Source organism: Pelmatolapia mariae, linkage group LG17 (assembly GCF_036321145.2).
Source record: "Pelmatolapia mariae isolate MD_Pm_ZW linkage group LG17, Pm_UMD_F_2, whole genome shotgun sequence".
Taxonomy (NCBI): domain Eukaryota; kingdom Metazoa; phylum Chordata; class Actinopteri; order Cichliformes; family Cichlidae; genus Pelmatolapia; species Pelmatolapia mariae.
This window is the reverse complement of record NC_086242.1, coordinates 3,072,070-3,091,305: the sequence shown is the minus strand read 5'-3', so window position 1 is coordinate 3,091,305 and position 19,236 is coordinate 3,072,070. Positions and strand designations below refer to the sequence as shown.

Here is a 19,236-nt window from a genome sequence, read left to right as displayed (position 1 = left end):
GGGCAGAGAAAGCCACTTTGTCTTCTTTTTTCTCTCCCCTCTCCCTCTTTAAGGTTGATCATCACTGTGCTTGAAGATTCATGTGGACCTGTGGATAGCTTCACTTTGTTTTGCAAAGGCTTTACTCAAGCCACCTGTTAGGCACATTCAGTTATATTAGCCAGTTAAAGCCTCTTTCCTCTCCCTCCTGACTGCTTCACAGATCCGCTGCTCTGTCGCCGCCGGGGCTTATCTGCTGAGAGACTGAGCGAGCTATGTTAAGTGTTCACGCTGCTCGTGGTTACATAAGCGCAGCACAAATAATCATGTCGGGGAACTCTGACCCTAGATGGGCCTTCATTAATGGTTATCACGCTTTAAAGAGACATCGCAGGCACACCAAGGCTTAATTTTGTAATTAGCAGGGGACTGATAAGCATGTGAAATTTCAGTTTTAAACTTTTAATCATAAAATTTAAAGCTGACTGTTTGCCTTGTTCATGTGGTCCCATTATGCTCGTTTCTTGGATTCTGTTAGAGTAAATTTGCACAACTCTAAACTCTTTAAACGCTGTTTTAGCACCTCTTTAAGCCAGCTTACTTCTGATTGCCTGCCCCAGGCAAACTGAAGGTTTGAACAGCCAGTGGGGGCGGGCCTTGTGTAACTGCTACATTAAGGACATCCCATCTTTTTGACATCATGTAGATCAAAAAGTTGAGAAGTTGTTGGCAGCATCCATTGATTTTACTGCAGAGAGATTGCTTGTTCTTGGAAAAGCATATGCCAACTTTGAGAAAATTCAGCCATTTAAAGGCCACTTAATGGATGCTTTTGTTAATGTGTCACACTCAGAAAGACTAACAGGCTGAAATACTGCACAGGCACCTCAGGACTTTCCGTTTTATCCCTCACCCATGACTCACATCAAGAACTCATCAAAAGAAGTCCGTGTTTGTTTAGCGGTACATTCAGGTGTAACGCGTCAACGCATTTCAGCCAGCAGGACATTAGCCGTCTGCGGAAATTCATTTTCACAGTGTGTTATCAGAGGTACAGCCTCATCCGATGGTCAACAGCAGCTACATTTCCAGCACACATTATTGAAAACACGTCAGCTGCGTAATTGTCTTCAAGCACAGAAAATGCCCATGCTGTTAGTACTGTTAGTTCAGTCTCCGACCTCAAATCTAAGCCAAATTTATTGGCGTCCCCTACTGAAGCAGTGAATCTGCATGTGTCATTTGTGGCTTTGGCGATGAAAACGGGAAGGTCCAGACTAGCAGGAAGTTAAGGCCGGCTGCAGAAAGGAGTGATTCACTTGGGCCAAATTACATATGACTTCATAGCAGTGGAACAACTCTGCATTTCTAACATATTGTATAAGATAACAACATGAATCAGGGCCAAAGAATGCACAAACCTAATATGGTGATTATTGGCATAGACTGCTTTAAAATATAAATTGTCCTTAAAGTTGTCAGAAGTGATTGTCAGCTCAGAGCCAGTTGTGCCATACTATGACAGGCTGAGGACTGACAATTTTCTTTTCTTTCTTTTTTCTTTTTCTTCTTCTCAAGTCCCTCGAGTTTGTAGGTTCTCTGTCATCCAGGAAATGGTAGTCCTAAGTCAGGAACTCCAGGCCTCAAGGGCCGGTGTCCTGCAGGTTTTAGATTTCAACCTGGGTCAACACACCTGAACCAAATGATTCGTTCATTACCAGGCTTCTCTAGAACTTCAAGACATGTTGAGGAGGTCATTTAGCCATTTAAATCAGCTGTGTTGGATCAAGGACACCCCTAAAACCTTCAGGACACCGGCCCTCGATGCCTGGATTTCGACACCTGTGTCCTAAGTTCTTGAAATTATGGCATCTGGACTAGAAGAGCACAAATCACAACAGGTGTTTGCAACTGTTGAAGATTTCCACCAATAAGAAGGGAGCTTTTTCAGTAGGGCTTTATAGATAAAAATATACTAAGTGCTATTGTCTCTTTACACTTAACGAAAGCATAAAAATATACAAGTCATCAAATTTAATATGAAATAAAGAACTGTGAGAGTCTATTCAACTGAATTAAATTCAGTTTTATTTATGTAGTGCTAAATCACAACAGGAGTCACCTAAAAGTGCTTTATATTGTAAATAATACAGAGAAAACCCCATCCATCAAGAACTCCCTTATGAGCACTCACATGGTGACAGTGGGAAGGAAAAACTCCCTTTTAACAGAAAGAAACATCCAGCAGAGCCAGGCTCAGGGTGGGGCACCCATCTGCAGTGGCGATGGTGTGCGGTGAACACACTCGCACGTTGTCATGACCATTTAAGTCGTGGCACACAGTGCTCACTGAGCCCATACAATGATTTTGGACTCCTGTCGGGCACCGTGACGTCATTCTGGGATTGATTGTTCCTTCTTTGTTTTGTCCTTGCAGAGTCGTCTGCAGATGTACGTATGATAAGGAGCTATAAATGAACTTGAATGGGCCCCGCCCTCCTCTTCCTTTTGGGTCTGTTTCTGCTCACTCTAATCTGGGCAGAAAGCAACATGCTAACTTTGTCCTCTGGTTTCTGTCAACAGGAATTCTTGAAAATGTAGGAAGTTGCAGTGTGAATGTTTACGAGGGAGGCCGACGGAAGGTGGCTCGAAAATGAAAAGCGCAACACTTCACTGCAAAATATTTCTCGGAATGTAGCAAGCATCAAAAAAGTGATTTATTATGTGTAGCGCAGAGCATGTGAAGGTAAATTTTCCTTTTTGGAGTGAGCAGCTGAATAGGGAGAGCTGTTCACCATATGTGTGTGGGTTCAATGTGTCTTTTTGGCTTGAGACGCTCTCGCTGGATAGTCGAGAGAGTAAGACAGATGCGGTAGGGATGCTCGAGTTCAACAATAAGTTTATGTTTGAAGATTGTAGGTGCACTATTAAAAATGATAGGCCCATGCTATGCAAGCATCGTGTTCTACTTTAACTTTACTGTCAGAAATGGGACAAGATAAAACAGACGATGGCCTCCAGAATATTCTGGTTATGTGTGTCTCTCACAGTCTGTCACTGTGACTTGATCCATGCAACTGAAGGGAAAAAAACCCCTCAACACCCTCTGGAAATCATGCTGCTAAAAGTAGGCCAGCATCCTGTAAGAATAATGCAGAGCATAGTGCATTTCATCTGAAAAAGTCCAATTATAGAAAAAGGTTTGTTGTGAGGCTGGCCGTTCGCCGGGGGAGCAGACAACAGCTTTGTGTACTGGAGGTCTTTAAGCCCTGGTTGACAAAAGAGAACATAGTGGTGACTCAGAGGAAATACCTTTCATCCGACTGACAGGCCTCTAGAGAGGCACAGGAAGAGTTGAAACTTGAAAAGATAGCACCGCCGGGAGAGACGGTCGCCGAGGGACAGCATCCAGCCCTCACTCACCCGGCCCTGGTGTTCGGCTTACATGCCATTCCACTTAAATGGGACACACAGGATGACCTCTGCTCTGCAGCTCGGCGCTGTGAGGAGGACCGGCAGTGAAAGTCGTGACACAGCAGGCGCACTGGCGGTATTTCGCAGGAGGATTTGGGATCTTGTGGTTTGGCGAAGGATCTTTCTCCAACTCGCTGGGTGGCTGCTTGGACACAAAGGAAACACCTGTTGTCCAGTGAAATTCCACTGGGTGGTAAACTGAACCGCAGGTGGAGTGTGGTTATTAGGAAGGGACTGGAAGTTATTTCACACAGTTTACCCAAACCAGTGCAGTTGGTACAAGCAGATGCTTTTTCACAGGCATTTAATGTTTCTATTTTCAAGTCAGCATTGACACTATAAAGTAAAAGTATTGTTTGGCTTGTAGGCATAAAGGAAAAGTCATCCAAAGGTTGCCAGTTTGAGGCCAGATGCACGTTATTCCTCCTATCTCACAGTTTCTGTTTTCTGTACTAAAAATTTCGAGGATTGATTTGCTTAGTTCTGTACAGGAGTTATGCTTCAGGTTCACCAAACATGTAAGCCTTTGATGACCGCTCCTGGGTCAGATGTGCCACGGAATGTATGGAATGCATATTTATAGTGGTTACACCTGCAGCGCGCGTTTGATGTGGAGCCGTCTGATTCACAGGCAGAGCAAGTTTGGTGAGCTTTTCTTCTGTATTCTGTGGTGTTTTCAGGTTTAAGAGTTGCTACACTGTTGCAAAACTGTGTAACAGGAGTAGGTTAACAACTACAGGTTTAAGTTACTAAGCAACCTCTAGCTCAGGGGTCAGCGGTTACTTTTCTCAAGGGGCCACATGGTAAGCTGGGACTGTTGTAAACTGGGAGAGTTCCACGAAGAAGCTAAACTCAATTCTGCTGAATTCTAATTCGATCTTTTTAGAAACTGCTACTGATGAGGATGGATGTTACACTTAAGTGATGATATGAATGAAACAGGCATAGTCAAAGTGGTGATATTTTGTCACTATTTAATCAGCATTCCTGTTTTGTCCCATTTCATCCCCCAGCCTAACTAGGCATGCAGTTACGACTGTGAACTTCCTGTACCTTTGATTGAGCGTGTTGCTGCCAGTTCCTCTGTAATCTTTAACTCTTTTGTTATCCCACATACAAAGATTAGTGACTGGGCTGTCTCGTGGGCAACACAGCTTTCATTCTGAGCCAAGGAGAAAAATCCACGATTTCCTGGATCTGTCTTGTCTGTCAGTCTGGAGAGAGACACATTTTCAAAGCTTTCTTTTTTTCTCAGGGTATATTAACACAGCAGAGTACGCTTTTCCATAACACTCTTTGATGAACTTCTCACATTTGAGTCCTAATTTTCCATTGACCAAAGGTTTGGATGTAGTATCCAGGCAGTACAATGCTGAAATCTGTGCTAGCTGGTACTAGCAAGTTCAACGCACATGCTAGATTCAGGTGTTCAGTGTAGCCACAGCATTCGAGTGTTGTTGCTCTAATGATGCATTTGAGCCATCACAGTTCATTCTGCTCCAAGATCAGGGCTTGAAGGTGGACGGCACTCTCAGTACTGAGATTTTTTTTTTTCCTGCTATCTTGGGGTGGAAAAGAAACACATTCCTTGCATCCACTTCTCAGGGTCCATCACTTCTAAAAAGTGACCTGCTAACTTTGTTAATTAACACCTTAATTTGTTAATTAACGTACAGCAGTGTTGCGGTGGGCTGGTGACACCAACACAAAAACTAAAACAGGGCAGTGCTGTAGACATAGGAGTCACCAAACACACCACAATACAACTTTATCACAATACTTCACTCACAATATGATATTATTGCAACATTTTGCAATATGGGGAATAGTACAATAACACATATTATGATTTACCACATTTTTTTAAACTGCAAATTATGTCCTCAAATGTAACATTGGCAGCTGTCGCTGTCTTATCCAGTAAGATAAAGACATCTCACCTCAGCATAACAACACTGTCACTAAAACCTGCCCTAAATGTTGCCACTCTCGATGGAGGACATTGAACCACATCTACCAATTTGGAACCACGATAACAGAGTTTGGGCTGATTGGAGCTGGCTTGGACCTGGCTTATCGAAGAACAAGAAGCGGCTACAGCTGTTCAAAATCCCATAAGGCTGGCCGACATGATAGACGATTGGCAGGGCTGTGAGTACTCAGACTGTGTTTTGAACGCAATATGGATAAGACCTTGGAGAAGCTCATGGCTCTGCAATATGGATAACATCTTGGAGAAGAACAACGGGAATTGAGATGATTGGTGACCAGTGATGGACATTAGATCAACTGTAAAAATTGGATGCAGTTGTTCGCACTAAACCCAAACATTCACCATCTTCACTCATGCGGCCCCCCTGGCGCCAGCTGAAGGCCTGCCAAGGTTGAAGCTGACTGGAACAACAAATTCTTCCCATGATAACAGGATTGTTGTCAGAACTCTTTGTACCTCCTTCAAGGCCACCTGGGTCCACTGGAGACTGTTAACCTTCGCTTAACCGGGCGTGGCGACACTTTCTCTCAGCTGAACACGGGATACACACACACACATGCACACGCACGAAACATGTACACTGATACTGATACGCCCTCACTATCACCCTCCCTCCCCCAAATCCAACACCTCCTCCCATGATTAGCTCCCATCCGATGTGGACACCGGATCAGCCGGAGGCGCAATCGAAGATTGCAGCGGACCCAGATCAGCTGTACACACTGGAACACTCTCCCATGTTGCTTGTCTGTGTTTTATTGTGTTATGGTGTGTTGATATCTGTGCATTCCTGGATTATCCTTTTGTGTTACACATTTCGATGTTTTTTTTCCCCCTTGCTACCTAGCCTGACCTGTCTCCCCAATGTTATGTTTGTATATTGTATGTACGGTCGGCAAGGTCTGTCATCTCGGTTGTGGGCAACTGCAACTGACAAATAAAGGCTATCTCATCATCTCTCTCTCATCATCATAAGATGGAGTCAGTCTGCTATCATTCCCCTATCAGTCTGTGATTGAGTGGGGTCAGTGGGGTCAAGTTGGCAATTACATGCAATCTTCTGATAATCTTAGTATTAGTAGTATTCCCAGAATATTTACATTTATTTAATAAAATATTGACATTTTGGCTCCCTGTATGGATACAATATCACAACACAAAACACTGGGATATTACACTTTATCAACTTTTACTCCCTTCCCCACAGTGCTTTTAGTAAAACCTGAAAGATGCTGAAAGATGCTAAAACACTTTGTGCTGTAGAGCTGGCAAACAAAAATGAAGCAACGTAATAAATATTTAGCTGTTAGTCTTTATCTGCACCTGTTTTTCTTTTAAAAAAAAAAAAAAAGGCGAAATGCAGGTTTGTGATCTGCCCTTTTTTTTTATCATTTAGCACTCCTTAAAAATGAAAGAAATCTAATGCAGGCCTCTTTGCTGTTCTGTTTTTCTTTCTTTCTTTTTTTTGGTGCCAGAAGGGAAAGAGCATTTGTCTGAACATAAAGGAGTAGTGGACTTAGACTGTGACCTTGCTTGCCTGATATTGTTCCAAATAAAGGAAGTGCAAGCCAGTTATTCTGTCTCTGTTTCTAAGTGTCTAGGAAAGTAGAGTAAACCAAGAAATGGCTGTAAGGGCACAAGTGATGTCATTGTTTCTCTGGTATGGAATGACGTTACTAGATAACCTTAGCTATCACAGTTGCTTTTATCTGAACAATAGAGTTTGAATAGTTGGAAATGAGCTCAGGGCTTGCTATCTGAAACCAGTCTGTACAAGTTTGATATTGGTGGCTGTTCACTTCCCCACTGTTGCAGCTGAATTTTAAAAAATGACATGACGGCCTGATGTTGAGCTACTCAGCATGTTAACGTCACTGAATATTTGAGCAGATGCTCACTGGTTACCAACTCCAGCATGTCTGTCATTTGATGTGTAGTTAAGACATCAGAAGAAAAAACACAAACATGGCCCTGACCCATGATCCTGCTCACAATGGGACTCCCCCTACAATAAAATATGATGAACGGTCAGTAACTTCCTACTCAGGCGGGCCAAATGCAACCGCAGCACTCGCTGCTCAGACGCAGGCTCCCCTGCTGTACTGTACTGTACATATTTGGTGTGTGTGCGGTCAGGAAACCCCACAAAATGACTATGTTGTATTACGGCATGAGACAATGAGACACCAGGCCTAACCATAAACATGCGCATATGACAGCATGGAAATAGCTTTGACAAATTCCTTAAGGTTGAGAGAATGCCGAAGCCGGATTCAGTGCTGAGAACAGGGAAAAAAATAAAAAAATCTGTTAGGTGGCCTCAAACTAGTCCATCATCACATTAATCTGTGACATACAGTGGAACCCCGGCTTACGAAGACCCCATTTAATGAAAAATTCAAGTTACGAAGGCACTTAACGGCAATATTTCTGCCCGCGTAACGAAATAGATAAAATAGAAAATTTAAAAAAAATTAAATTAAATTCCATAATGTTATGTACATGTACACGTACATATGTATGCATGCATACGTATGCTTTCTTCAACCTCCGCCACCTCCTCCTCCACCAAGAACTTCGTCTTCAGCCAGCATCTCCTCACTCAAAAGGCGATGGAAAAAGGTTCTTCGACTTCCGAAAATTTTGACTTACGAAAGACCCTCTGGAATGAATTAATTTCGTAAGTCGGGGTTCCACTGTATTTATGTAAATTAAAAAAAAATGTTAAAAGATTTTTTTAAAAATTTGACTTAACTGGCAAATCTTACAATATGAAAAGGCCTCCGGGAGAAAAATATATATGTATATATTTTTAAGAAAACATGAAAATAGATTATCAGGCTTTTAAAAGATGATACATAATAACAACATAAACTATGCTGCTCACTGCATGGTTATCATCATTTTTTTAGTGGCTCATAATGTTATTACACTCCTCAAAAAAATGAAAGGAACACTTTAATCAGAGTTTATCATCAACTCAGTTAAACTTTCAGGATATTGATCTGGTCAGTTAAGTTTTGGAAGCGTTGTTAATCAGTTTAAGCTGCTTTGGTGTTGATGAACTTAGCAGCAGGTACAGGTCTTTGTCCTGAGCCACAGCCACCCCAAAACAGTGCTCAGTGAATTTAAGCATGGTAGGACGCCATCACTGAAAGAACTACGAGGTTTAGGAACTCAGCCACAAAATCTTACAGAGCGGCGTCTCTGTGTGCTAAAGCGTAGCCACCAACTCTTTGCTAACTCAGCAACTGCAGAGTTCCAAACGTCCTCTGGGATTAAAATCAGCACGAAAACTTTGCACTGAGAGCTTCGTAACATAAGTTTTCATGGCCAAGCAACTCCTAGCAACGTCCTACAACAAGAAAGTCAAGTTTTCCACTTTTGCATAATTTTATCTTAAATTCTGTTTCTATTCATAAGTGTTTTGCCTGCATCACTGTACAGTGCAATAGAGTAACATTCATATTAACATTTCCTATGAGCTAAAACGTCCCTGAATTTACTCTGCAAATGTATTTTAAGGAAGTTTAATAAAATGGCGTGATCTATTTTAAAGTATGATGTCATTTTGATTGATGTCGTTTAGATGACTCAGGTGTAAGTGTAGGTGAAAAACAAACACACCTCAAAGAACAGTTTTACTCACATTTATTAGAAAGACAAGAACTAAGAACTGCTCTTTGATATGTTAGCATGATTGCTGTCCCCAAATAGTCTATAAATTAGTGTTGTCAACATTAACACATTAACGCGTCAAAATTGTCAATTGACTTAACGCAGATTAGTTCGTGTGAGGGGTTATTAGGTGTTAATGCAGCTCAGAGGTGTTAACGCCATCATCACTACTAATGCAATTAAAAATGTACTAATCTGGAGCGTACACTGTCTCAAAATCGCTGGAATGTCTCTGTCAACGCATTTTGGGCAGTTTGTCTGAAGTTTGTCCATTCTGCGCTCCACACGGGTTGAGTGGGTTTTAATCGCGTTAATCGTGATGACTGCGTTAACGCGTTTAGCTAACGCAGTAATGCCGTATTAACGACTTAACATTGACAGCACTACTATAAATATAACACTATTACCTTGAAGTGATAGTTAGGGGGGGTTTCCAAGTTATTTTTCAGATTATAGAAAATTTAGTCTGTATTCTGCTCATTAGTTAGCTCAAAACTGTTAGTAAGATCCAAATGCCCCATTGCCAGCTACTGACACGTAGCTGACTAGCAAAAGAAACCTTCGTGATAAGGTTAAGCTTGTAGTCAACATATCTGAGCTGAATAAAGTATACCACTCTCCTTGTCACTGGTAAAATTTAAGAAGAAACACCCAAGGAAACCAGTATTTACGTTATTGGTCACCTGTTTTAATTTCAGTTGATTTCTGGGAAAGCAGACAAAAATAACCTGCATTTCTGAGAATCATTTACCTATTTGAGTAAGAAGCCCAAACAGGTACGTGCGTTTAGTCATATTGCTTTCCTCTAAACAAGCGTGGCATTCTTTAGCAAGTATAATGGTGTTCTTTATTAACTGCTTCAAACAGAGTTCATCTGGCAAATGGTAAATGGTTTCTTATGATCAGAAACTGTAAAAAAAACAACCAAAAAAACAGCTTTTCCCAGAAACCCGAACAACAGTGGGAAGGTGCATGTGGGAGGGGGAGAGGGAAAGTTAATTTAGGGAAGATGGTCAAGTGAGTCATCGTCAGGTCAGAGGTTAAGGGTGTCTATGGGGTTCGCAGGATGCTGACATCACACACTGGGAGGGCGGAGGGTGCTCAGGCAGGGTTAAACTTAGAAACATGACATCACAGTATCAGGATTCCCCTGCCACTTTTTTTTCCATCTGTCTGAGCATACTGTATGTAATTCAGGCGTTTGAAATTTTCCATAATGTTTAACAGAACAGGAAACTGAGACAGTTGATGAGTTACTGTTTTAAGAATCATGTAACCTTGTGGACGAGATTATATTTATAGAAAAGTTTAATTTCATGGACTTGGTGGGAAGTGGAAAATTCCACAGTTTATCATTCCTGTGGATTGCTGCTTTTTTCAAGCAGTATCAGGAGGTCATGTTACCCTGAATCTGCTCTGTTTATTCTTACCTGCTCTGTAACTCAAACGTACCCTTTTCTTACTAATTCAGGCCTCCTCTCTCTCCTAAATGTTGTTGCATAACAAGAGGCCAAATCAACATGTGAGTGAATATGTCATTAGCATAATTAAGCCGCAGAAAATCATCCCCCCCCTCCCCCAGCTCTACAGAACCTTTTAATGTTCTCTGGCACATTGTAATATATACACTGCTTAAACAAGTTAAAGCATTACTTTGAAAAACTGTCACATCTCAATGGGACAAAAGAATGCTGGATATTTATACTGATTTGGACTGAGTAATGTATTAGGCACCAAAGGATGACACATCATTTCATTGGAATGAAAATGATCTATCTACAGAGAGCTTAATTCAAAAAGTGAAAAAATGAAACTCAAAAAGGTCTCCTAAGCTCTCCTCCCTGATCTGGACCAGGGCATCACTGAGCTCCTGGACAGTCTGAGGTAAAACCTGGCAGCGTTAGACTGAACCATGATGTTTCTGAGGTGTACTATTGGATTTAGGTTAGGTGGATGCGGGAGTCAGACATTGGTATCGACTCCTTCATCCTCCAGGAGCTGCGTACATACTATCACCACATGAAACCGGGCATTGTCATTCACCCTTGTGTTCCTCCATCGTTATGCCTCTCCAGACCATCACTGACCCACCACTAAACCAGTCCTGACGAACGACGTTACAGGCAGCATAAGATCGTCCACAGCTGCTCTAGACCCTTTCACATCTGTCACATGTGCTCAGCGTGAACCTGCTTTCATTTGTGAAAAGCACAGTGCTGCCAATTCTGGTGCTCTATGCTATGGTGCTGGGCAGTGAGCACAGGCCCAACCAGAAGACGATTGTTTGGTCGGACACATTCACACCAGTGGCCTGCTGGAGGTCATTTTGTAGGGCTCTGTCAATGCTCGTCCTGGTCCACCTTGTACCACGATATAAAAAGGGATGGACTTGCTTTTAGAGCCAGCCTCGTGTGGACAGTAAAGGAAATGCTGTACAGGCACTCCTGTACTGGCTACATTTTCAGAATTGAAGATTGCTTTTTGCCACAAACTAATAGTTGCTTAACGGAAATGATAAATATTTTAAAATAGTGCTGTAGCGCCATCACATCCACAATGATGTCGCAAGGCTTACCACATAGAAGCACACGCAGACAGCTGCTGACTACTTTCTAGTCCATTTGGAATAAGTATGTGTAGCTGGTTTGTAGTATAGTCACCACAGCAAATTGGATGGTATGTGAACACACACATAGAGCCTCGCTTACACTCACTGATGGCAACATTTACATCAGACAGAAGGTGTACCTCTAGCACAAAGAGCGTAGGCTTGGCCAAAACTCTTTAAATGCCTGTTGGTCCCATCTTTGAAAACACTGACTGACAAAAACTGCTATCAATGAGTTCCTTGTAATATCTGAGCGATCTCACACGTGGTTGACATTACAGATGGTTAGCCAATATATTTTAATAACAGGACACAGCCACTACTGCAGTCCAGTCTATTCATTTTAAATAAACAGAGATTTGTTTGAAACTCAGTGTTAAGTACATGTCCAGACTCCACTTGAGTGCAGCTATTTAGGTCCAGCTCCTCTGCGGTTGTGCTGTAATAGGGACCTGGACAGGCCTTATTAGTGATAATCAATTCACTAACCTACATTCCTGCTCCTGAAGAAAAAGGACAGACGGGTCCTGGGTGAGCCAGTCCTGCAAAAGTCATCAACACTGTGCCACATTCCTTTCACTCTAAAGGAAAAGCGATGCTTCTTTCCCAGTTTCCAGGGGCTCCGGCAGTATTAGGTCTCGGAAAAGATGGAGCAGAAATGAAATGGCTGTGTGCAGATTTGGCCTCGGTGCGTTATGATGCATGGAGTGAATGGAATCATTCAGTCAAACCTTTCAGCTCAGTGATGCTGGCAAAAACAATCGCCGATCCAAACCTGCACCTGTGAGTAACGCGACAGCGCACAAATACAAAATGTTCTCTCGTGACGTCAAATGTATTTTCCCCTGCCCGTGTCTCCGCACACTTCGAGAGTTCAAAGGTCACAGTGACACACTGCTGGCAGTTGGTACTGTCCGTGAAAGCCGCTCAGCTGCCTCTACTCATCTCGGACCACGTGATTCTTCCAAGAAAACGTCCTTGCAGTCTCTTTTTGAATAATTCCTTCCTGTACTATATCCTGCTCCAATTTCCTGTTCCCACAGAAAAAACATTAAAACAAAGGAGGATGTTTTAAATATGCAGTTTCATTTATGATATTTGGGACATAAAGCAGATGTCAAGAGTCTGCATAGAGTGTTTCTTTAACTGCGTTTACACTGGGCTTTAACTTCATGGTTTGCTACAGTTTCGTGCAACTTTGTGAAGAAAATTACAGCTCGCCAAGGCATGAATTAAATCCCTCAATGCTGGGATCAAGTGTTTATTCAAACGGAGCAAAAGGCAGAGTGGGAACTTAAACTTTTCAAACATAAATGTATTCAATTTGCTTCACCCCCAACAACTCCGGTCTAGACCCAAGAGAGACAAATCTGGGGCCTATGCATAGGCAGGCTCACGACCCTTTTATTAGTTGTCATTTCTATGAGAATTAGAAAATTCAAGCTTCACATGATCCCATTCATCTGTAGAGGTTATTAGGACAATCAGTAATGAAGTGAGAAAGCCTGCATGGTGTGATTTGATTGACAGGTGTCCTGTCATAGGCAGCTGTAGCCAGTCGGTGTCTGCTAGACCTCCCCTCAGCTAACTGGAGTAACTGAACTAGACATGTTCACCGTGTTTGTGCAGTTGGAGCATTTTCATTTTCAAATAATATGACTTACTTTGTGGCACAAACCATCTGAGATCATACTTCAGTTTCACTGAATAAGTTCTAGGCTTTTATTAGTCTTCTGTCTCAGGGATTTTATTAATGTGACTCTGTCTATAATACCTGTGCAGCTTCCAGATGCAATCTGCTTACCGAGCTTGCCAGTGTTAGCTGACAATTTAGCTCCCTCTCATTCTGCTACTTCTACTTCTGGCTATAAAAAACCAACATGGCGAAGCCAAAACCAATGGGTAATTTCACGGTGGCTTTGTCCATCTTTCATGTAAAGTCTATGGTCTATATATTCCCATGTTAACAGCGTGGTACATAAAAACAGCTAATGGCCTCAAAGGGTAGCTTCTCCCATCATTCCCTCGTTGAAAAGTCCATTTTTGTGTAGAACTGATCCATTTGTACACATTTAAATGTTAAAGTTAGGGGTGTTTGACAGGAGGAATAAGCAACTTTTTGGACAGTGGAGGAGGGAAGGCAGCCATGTGCAGCGTGCATACCAGGGCTCGGCCCAAATGTCAGCACTGCTACTGTTTTTAATTAAGACATGGTACACGGGGAGGAGAGAAGGAGAACATCAAGGAGGAAGATGGTTTGGAACAGCTGGATGTGGCAAAGCTAATCTGTATTCATACCAGCTGTGCAAGCAGCGGGAAAGGGCGGTACTCTGCAAAACACTGCAGCAGTACTGATAAATGAGCTGGAATTGATCTACATTTGAAAGCAATCAAGCTGTTGAAGTCTCCTAAATACATTTCAGTCATAGAAAGCATTCAGGAATAATAAGTGCAAATTTGGATTTGAACCAGAATACATTTGATGATAATCAACTACAGTGGTGTGAAAAGTGTTTGCCCCCTTCCTGATTTCCTATTTTTTTGCATATTTGTCACACTTGCATGTTTCAGATCATCAAACAAATTTTAACATTAGACAAAGATAACCCGAGTAAATACAAAATGCAGTTTTTAAACCATAATTTCAGGGATTTAAGGGAGAAAAGTTATCCAAACCTTCCCGGTCCTGTGTGAAAAAGTAATTGCCCATCTTCTTAAATCATAAATTAGTTGTGATTAACCAAATTTTTTGGAAAGCTGAGTTCAGTTTCACTAAACACAATCAGGTCTGATTATTGGCAGCCCTGTTGAATCAAGAAATCACTTAATTAGAACCTGTGTGACAAGGTGAAACAGGCTAAATATCTCAAAAAGCAACACATCATACCATGATCTAAAAGAACCACTGAGAAACAAAGTTACTGGCATCTGTCAGTCTGGAAAGGCTTAAGGCCCAAGGCTTTGGGACTCCATTGAACCACACTGAACCATTATTTACAAATCGAGAAAACTTGGAACAGTGGTGAAGCTTCCCAGGAGCAACCAACCGACCAAAATTACTCCAAGAGCTCTTGGGTTGTGCGGCGGGACAGTGATCCAAAACACACACCGGCAGGTCCACCTCTCAATGGCTTAAGAAAAACAAAATAAAGACTTTGGAGTGGCCTAGTAAAAGTCCTGACCTCAATCCGATCTAGATGCTGTGGCAGGGGTGGTTAACTCCAGGCCTCGAGGGCTGGTGTCCTGCAGGTTTTAGATGTGTCCTTGAGCCAACACAGCTGATTTAAATGGCTAAATTACCTCCTCAACATGTCCCGAAGTTCTCCAGAGGCTTGGTAATGAACTAATCATGTGATTCAGGTGTGTTGACCCAGGGTAATATCTAAAACTTGCAGGACACCGGCGGTTCATGCTCAAAAACCCTCCAATGTGGCTCAATTACAACAATTCTGCAAAGAATAGTGATGTAAAAGACTCATTGCCAGTTATCAAAAAACGCTTGACTGCAGTTGTTGCTGCGAAGGGTGGCTCAACCAGTTATTAGGTTTAGGGGTCAATCAATTTTTCACACAGGGCCCTTCTAGGTTTGGATTTTTTTCCCCCCTTAATAATAAACACTTTCATTTAGATACTGCATTTTGTGTTTTCTTGTGTTATCTTTGTCTAATATTTAAATTTGTTCGATGATCTGAAACATTTAACTGTGACAAACATGCAAAAAAATAGGAAATCAGGAAGAGGGCAAACACTCTTTCACACCATTTAGTTTCATGTCATTTAGCTTTTTAGCTTTTTCGCCTTCAAACGTTTTTGCTTAGCAGTAAATTAGCCCAGGAATTCAGATACGTTTTGTTGGTGGTTTTTTTTTGTTTGTTTTTTTATTTCCAGATTTGAAAAGTAAAGAAAAAATCCAGGAAATCACCAAACAGTCAGTCAGTTTTTGTCCATCCATCCATCTTCTTCCGCTTATCTGGGGCTGGGTCGCGGGGGCAGCAGGCCAAGCAGAGAGGCCCAGACCTCCCTCTCCCCAGCCACCTCCTCTAGCTTGTCCGGGAGAACACCAAGGTGTTCCCAGGCCAGCCGAGAGATATAATCTCTCCAGCGTGTCCTGGGTCTGCCCCGGGGCCTCCTCCCGGCCAGTCTTGGTAGCCAGGTATCAGACCGCCAGGGCCTCTGCTCCTGGCCGCCGCCTGGCACACAATGCACCCGACCCCTACTGTGCCTCCTGCGGGTGGTGGGCCTGCAGGAGGATGGGCCCATGTCCCCTTTTTGGGCTGTGCCTAGCCGAGCCCCATGGACTAAGGCCCGGCCACCAGACGCTCACCCTCGGGCAACCTCCCCAGGCGGGGCCCCGGTAACCCTATCCCGGACAGGGTAAACTGTTCCCTCGGTGATATTCTCATAAGGGTCATCTGAATCGCTCGTTGTCTGGTCCCTCACCCAGGACCAATTTGCCATGGGAGACCCTACCAGGGGGCAAAAGCTCCGGGACAACATAGCCCCTGGGATCCCTGGTACACACAAACCCCTCCACCATGATAAGGTAGCGATTCACGGAGGGGAGTAAGTTTGTTTTTTGTTTTTTTTTTATTTCGTAAAGAAGCTGAATATCTGTTTCATTAGCCACAAAACCACAAAAAATGTTATTGGGTAACTTTTCAATACAGAGTCGTTTGTCCCTTGTAACACCTTTAATCTGCATGCAACAGTTTATCACAAACTCGATGTCTACAAACGATGAAAACTGTGAGCAATAACATGATCGTTCTTTCTTGAATGTTGTTTTTAAATACACATTCACATTTAGGTCAGATTTTAACTATGCAGTGAGGAAATATAATGTTGTGTAGCATACCCTAACCTTCTAATCTTACATAATCTGATAGAAGTATTGAAATGAACCTGCGTCAAATGTAATGAACAACTGTGGTAGAACCGAGATGAGCAAACACACCAGAAGGTTGAGTGTTTGTGAGATGACTAAGATAACGGGTAGAGATCCTCTCTGCCAGTTTAATCAAAACACTGTTATTGCAAGCTATCTAAACACCTTTGTGAATATCTTAACAGCTAGAAAAAATACTTGCATAATGTGACTGTGTTTCCATGCTGTGCATAAATGTTTGTGTAGAGTCTCCGGTCTGGATTAAGGGGGGATTCCAGTCATAAAACTAAATGTAGGATGACTTGCCTCCTGCTCTGGTTTGTACAGCTATGAACAACAAAACACACACCCTCTGGTCTCACCAGGGTATGGTTCATGACTAACCACAGAAAGACTGAGCCATCCAAAAGAAGAGGTTTTAAAGGACACACTCCAAACGAGTTAGATTTTGTTTGATTTTCCCCTTTTTCTTTTCTAAAATACCTTTCACCATTTATAAGTTTCTAAAAGTTCATCAATAAAACACTTCTGAGAAATTATGTTTTGCTCAAACAGTGGTTGTCATTAAATTTTTTAAAGCTAAATGAAAATAAAACTGAGGTTGTCATTTTTGGCACCTTTAATCATATCGACAGCACTCTGTGCCCCCTTTCCTCGTATTGTAAAACACATGTAAAAAACCTCGGTGTCTACATTGATGGTTCTTTTAAATTGAATAAGCAGGTGAGTGCAGTAGTTCAGTCCTGCTTTTTTCAGCTAAGACAGCTAGCCAAGGTAAAGCCATACCTCCCGGCTAACGTCTTTGAGCGTGTTATTCACCTTTTCCTTACTTGCAGATTAGACTACTGCAATTCATTGTATTATGGTCTAGATCAGGCCACCATCCATCGTCTTCAGATGGTTCAAAATGCAGCTGCTCGCCTGCTAACTGGTACCAAACGGAGAGAGCATATAACCCCAGTTTTAGCTTCTTTACACTGGCTTCCTGTCTCCTACAGGATCCAATTTAAAGTTTTACTTTTTGTTTTTAAGTCACTTAATGCCCGAGCCCCTCCTTACCTGTCTGAGCTCCTCTCTGCCTATGCTCCAGGAAAGACCATGAGGTCTAGCTCAAAATTAATGCTGTCCATCCCACGGACTTATCTCAAATCCCGTGGTGATAGATCCTTCTCTGTGGCAGGTCCCAGACTCTGGAATAGTCTCCCCTTAAATATTAGATCTGCACAAACACTTGAGCAATTTAAATCTTTACTAAAGACACATTTTTATGCCCTGGCTTTTAACACACTATGATCCAAGCATTTTGGTCTTATTTGAATCAGTTTTAGTTATTGTTTTAATTCTTTTATTGTCCTATTATTGTTTTTTATTGTTATTATTGTATTACATTGTTGCTTTTCAATGCCATTTTTATATTGTTAAGCACTTTGTGCAGCATTGGCTGTTTGAAATGTGCTATATAAATAAATTTGACCTTGACCTTGACCTTGCTCCATCCATCGCTGCCAGGTTGTACCTAAGTTGTACCTTGGGGTGACTTTAGCTCAGTTGGTAGAGCAGGTCAGCTACTAATTGGATGCCTGTCTCCTTCAGTCTGCATGCCAAATATCCTTGGGCAAGATACTAACCCCCAGTTGCTCTCATACGTCCATTGGAGTATAATTGTGTGTGAATTTTAGCTAGAAAGCGCTTGCATAAAACAAAGTGCTTGTGTGAATGGGTGTATGAGGCAAATTGTGTAAAGCGCTTTGAGTGCTCATAGAGTGCAAAAGTGCTATATAAGAACCATCCCATTTACCATTTACCGGTGATGCCCTGTTCCAGATCTGGGAGGAAATCTCACAGGACGCTATCTGTCATCCCATCCCAAGAAACATGCATACAAGCACATGGGGGCAATAAAAACTACTTCTCACTATTTTGAGTTACTGCAATGACATTTTAGCAAATTGGACTAGTGTCCCACGTTTTTAATTCCCGGGGTGTCTTTGAATTCAGCCCACTGTAGGTTGATTCTTTTCTTTTCCATCAAATGATGTGGCATCCTTTCATAGATCCAATTCAAATCAGTTTAGATATCCAGCGTGATTTTTTTTCCACTTCGGAAAAAAATCACGGACAGAAGTGAACTTCATTGCCTTTCAGTGTAATAGTAACTTTTTAGATTCAGGTTTACTGGTTTAGTAAATGTAAATTAATTTAAAACAAATGAGTGCATTCATTCTTACAGTTTTTGTGGCTTCCCATTGATTGCTACAAATGTGGGATCAAATATATCTTTTTATCTAAAGGACTACTCTGTCAGCTCTAAATATTTCATAACTTTTGCATGGAGTTGAAGGCCTTTATCTTGAGAAAGAGCCCACAGCAAACATTTCTTCCTGTCCTTAAACACTTGCCTATGATGACAAAGCAGGTGGCTCGACCACCAGAAGACACCACCGGCCATTTCCATCACTACTCCATCAGCACTTTAGTGCTAGGAAGCATCCACCCCGGAAACTTCTATCCTCGGGATTGTTTTCCAGACAGCTGCCTCCTTCATGGAAATACACCAGGACAGACCCTAATGGAAGCCAGATGAGTTTAAATTCCACAACAATAATTACCACACTGCAT

At 42.1% G+C, this 19,236-nt stretch overlaps 1 protein-coding gene across 1 annotated transcript in view; it reads left to right on the top strand.

Moving 5' to 3' along the window:
* The window catches only part of LOC134646907 (synapsin-3-like), a 133,663-nt gene that overhangs the window by 81,940 nt on the left and 32,487 nt on the right, over positions 1-19,236 (top strand). The gene's annotated exons all lie outside the window — the stretch shown is intronic.